This window comes from Vespula pensylvanica, chromosome 14, assembly GCF_014466175.1.
Source record: "Vespula pensylvanica isolate Volc-1 chromosome 14, ASM1446617v1, whole genome shotgun sequence".
Classification (NCBI taxonomy): Eukaryota; Metazoa; Arthropoda; class Insecta; order Hymenoptera; family Vespidae; genus Vespula; species Vespula pensylvanica.
The window spans coordinates 2,826,655-2,830,801 of record NC_057698.1 but is presented as its reverse complement, the minus strand read 5'-3'; the positions used below and the strand labels follow the sequence as shown (position 1 = coordinate 2,830,801).

Below are 4,147 nucleotides of genomic sequence, written 5' to 3'. Positions count from 1 at the left end.
AGAGGGAGGGAGAGAGAGAGAGAGAGAGAGAGAGAGAGAGAGAGAGAGAGAGTTGAAGGATTCACATAAGATCCTTTTAAATCCTTACGAAGTTTCGTTACAGAAAGAAGCTTATATCCAATATGTTGGCAAGATATCGATCATCGGAATATCTTGTAAAAAATATTCTAATATCGCGGAGATATCATTTGAATTTCTCTTGTTAAATGTCATTATATGTAATACACCGTTCCTTCCCCTATCATAAATTCGATCGATCGAATTGAAAGCTTTCGTGCTTTCGAATCTTCTTTTTCTGTTTTTATTTTATTTTTATTTTCTATTTTTCTTCTTCTTCTTCTTCTTCTTTTCTTTTTTACTTTTTTCTTTTTTTTTTTTTTTTCAAATCACTTCGCTTCTAACATTCCTTTCTCGAGGAAAATTTTTCTCCGATTCTCTCTCTTTTTTTCGTTTTCTTTTTTTTTTCTGCTTATCAATCTATCCCAACGATGCCTTCAACACAATTTTCCATTGGAATTTAACTTTTATCGGTATACATATTTATATTATTTTTAACGAATAGGTATGTTGTAAATAATAAATATACGTTTTCAATATCGGAGAATATATTCACGCAGGAATGTACATGAACATTTCTGAAATTTTATAACCGAAACTAAACACGCGTGAACACGGGTACCCTTTGAATATACATGCGAATATGTCTCTCTGTAACGCGTAAACGAACATATATAACTCACCTTCATACACACACATATGTACATACAGAGAGAGAGAGAGAGAGAGAGAGAGACACTCACACACGCGTTATATTTGTTCAACTATATGGTAGTGCGTTAAGACCGATTAAAATTCATGGAATAATGCTTTTATACGTGGAATTCGTTGTACGTATTGAATTTTTGATAATATTCGTATAACAATTTATGATCCATCCTTGTTCAAGCTCATCGAGAAAAATCATACGATGGAAAATCTATTTCCCACGCTTTCTCGCTTTATATTTTTTTTATTCTTTCTTCTTCTTTTCGCGTTTTTTTTTCCTCTCTCTCTCTCTCTCTCTCTCTCTTTTTTTTTTATTACAATACATCCTTCCTGCGGGTACGCGAACGTGGTTGATAATAGAACGTAAAATTGACGAATAAAGGACTAATTTGAGTACGACGATTTTTCTCCCGTGTTGAAAACCGGCAACGGTTTGCGGCGTTGTGCTGATTAGTGTCTTTCAGTATCTTTTTTTTTTTCTTTTTAATTTCCCTTTTTTCTTTTTTTTTCTCCCTCCAACTGCGACATTAGGCAAACCATCGTGTAGGACGATTAACAAGCATCGTTCGTGTCTCTTTGGAAAATCGCGATGAGACAGATAAAACGTATCGTTTCATCGAAAGAGAAAAATGATAAAAGAAGAAGAGAACGATGATAAAGAAAAAGATGAACTCATTGAAACCAAATTAATCTTCTCATAAGAATAAGAATAATATATCAAACTCGATCCGATTTAACGAGGCACACAAAATTATCGCAAAAATTCGATTCGATCGAGGTCGATCGATAAGTAAAAATCAATTGACTTAAAAAATAATGATAACACGTGCAGATCCTTTCAATCGATATAAAAGAAATTTCATGGAACAATTTATGGTTCGGAATAAATTAAAAAGTAAAAGGAAAAAATAGAAAGAATAAGAAAAAAATGCAAAAAAGAAAAGAAAATAAAGGAAGAGAAAAGAAAGAAAGTAAAGAAAAAAAAAAAAAAAAAAAGAAAGAAAAGAAAAAGAATCTTTATACGTACGTGCTGCATTATGTAGTTCGTTCATAATTTATTTCTCTCTGTGTGTGTGTACGCGCGTGTTTAAATTTCAATGAAAATTCACGGAAAATTTTACTCATTAATTTTTTTCTCTTCTCTCTCTCTCTCTCTCTCTCTCTCTTCCTCTGTCTCTCTATTTCTCTTTTCCGTTCTCACTTCTTCCTCTTTAATTCGAGTATCAGGAGGATATAAATTCTTTTTTTGGAATAAGGGTGGAAGGGATATTAGTAATCTTTTGAGAACACAAGGGATGAAATCCCATGCGTGTTTTAACTTTCTTTTTCGCCGTTCGTCACTTATATCTCGTTAACTTTTTTTTCTTCTTTCGCGGAACTAGTGAAGAACAATAAGAAAAATAACAAAAGTGAGATAGAAAGAAAGAGAAAGAGAGAAGAAGGAGAAAAAAGAGAAGAAAGATAAAGATAGATAGATACGGCGTCCCAATGGTTACTATAGAGATACAAACGACTCTACTGACTTTTCTTCGCCAAGAATCAACATTCTTACAAAAGTACTCGTTATTTCTCAACTTCTCTTTTTTTTTCTTTTTCTTCGTTCTTTTTTTTTTTTTTTTGCTTACTATTGATACAAACCGTAGAAACAGAATAGAAGAAAGAACTACTCCTCGTAGACCGATACATCCTTCTTCTATGTATTTCTCTTGAGCTTGCTCGTTGATACACAAGAGACTTTTGTCTTAAAAAAAGAAAAAAAAAAAAAAAACATGTCTCGAGTAAATGCGTTTCTATATAATTCTTTTCTTTTCTTTTCTTTTTTCTTTCTTTTGCAATAATCAACAATATATCGTCCTATTTGTTACTCACAGATATAGACATTTCGTTTCGTTTATTATACGCGATAAACAATCCTGCGAAGTATTTTAATCGATTGATTTACGTAACTACGAAATAGTTAGAGTCAACGATGGTTTACGTATATCAAGGATTTAATTAATTTACGATTTATCACCTGCGGTATATGAAATTGCTAATAATTGTTTTATTTCTCTATGGTATTGACTAACTAAAGACTTTTTGTTACGTTTCTGCGAAAAAAAAAAAAGATTCGTCAGCGTTGAAAATACTGACATTGAGATATACGACGATAACTATTCCATGACGTAGGCCGCCACGTTATCGTTATTGATTATATTTGAACTTTTGTCCTCGAATGAACTTTTAACAAAAAAAAAAAAAAAAAAAAAAATAGAAAAAAAAATGAAAAGAAAAACAAAAGAAAAAAGAGCGAGAATGAGAGAGAAAGACAAAGAGAAAAAGAGAAAGAGAAAAAGGAAAAAAAAAAGAAAAAAGAATGAAATTTTATTTCGATATATAGGCTTACTTTGAACATTACTTTCTTTAATAAGTTACGTATGTATCTCATCCTTGTTTTAGTCAAGAAAACATAAAAATTTCGCTAGAGTTTTCCTTTTGAAACATCACGTACGTGCTGATTTCCTCCTAGTCTTTTTCCTACGTAGTCCTCTCTTCAACGATTTTCTCTCTCTCTTTCTTTCTCTCTCTCTCTCTTTCTCTTTTATTTTATATACCTACCCTCTTGCTCGCTTTCTTTGCTTTTCTCTTTTTCTTTCTACCTTTCGTACGCATCGAACGAGCTTCACACTCGTAGTCGACGAGTTTTCAGGACCATTTCAGAACGAGTTTTTCCCACTGAGTTTCGAGGTCAAATTTTATTAAGGCACTCGTTGGCCCAGAGAGCTAAAACGAGTCCTTCAATTTACTGTAAAAATGATACCGTCGACCGTCGTGGCACGTGATCATTGCTCTCCAGTTTTCTCTCTCTCTCTCTCTCTCTCTCTCTCTCTCTCTCTCTCTATTATTTATTTTTCTTTTATTTATTTTTTCTTTCTTTGCTTTATTCATTTATTTATTCATTCATTCATTTATTTATTTATTCATTTATTTATTTATTTTTATATGTATATATATATATATACATATATTTTTTATTACAATTCCGCAATCACGACGAATCCCAGAACGTCCCAACTTTCAGATTAAATTCGATCGAGAATGATTGTTTTGACAACGAATACTCCCTTTTAATTCGTTTTAAACGAACTCCGTCGTCGCCTGTTTCTATACTTCCATCTTTTATCCATTGTACGAAAGGTTGCCTATCGTCAGGGAGATATAACCGAGCTATATCTTTATTTCAACTTATTTCTAACATTCTATTTATAGTTAAATCGTAATAAAACAATTTATAGAATACTCTAGACAATATTTATCAATATTAGGCTAAAATTGAATCGATGAAATTATTCGAGATTTTATCTTCTTTTTTTTTCATTATTTCTTTTTCCTTTTTTTTTTT

At 31.6% G+C, this 4,147-nt stretch overlaps 1 protein-coding gene across 10 annotated transcripts in view; it reads left to right on the top strand.

Annotated features, from left to right (window-relative positions):
• Positions 1-4,147, top strand: part of LOC122634271 — a 113,200-nt gene that overhangs the window by 84,021 nt on the left and 25,032 nt on the right. The gene's annotated exons all lie outside the window — the stretch shown is intronic.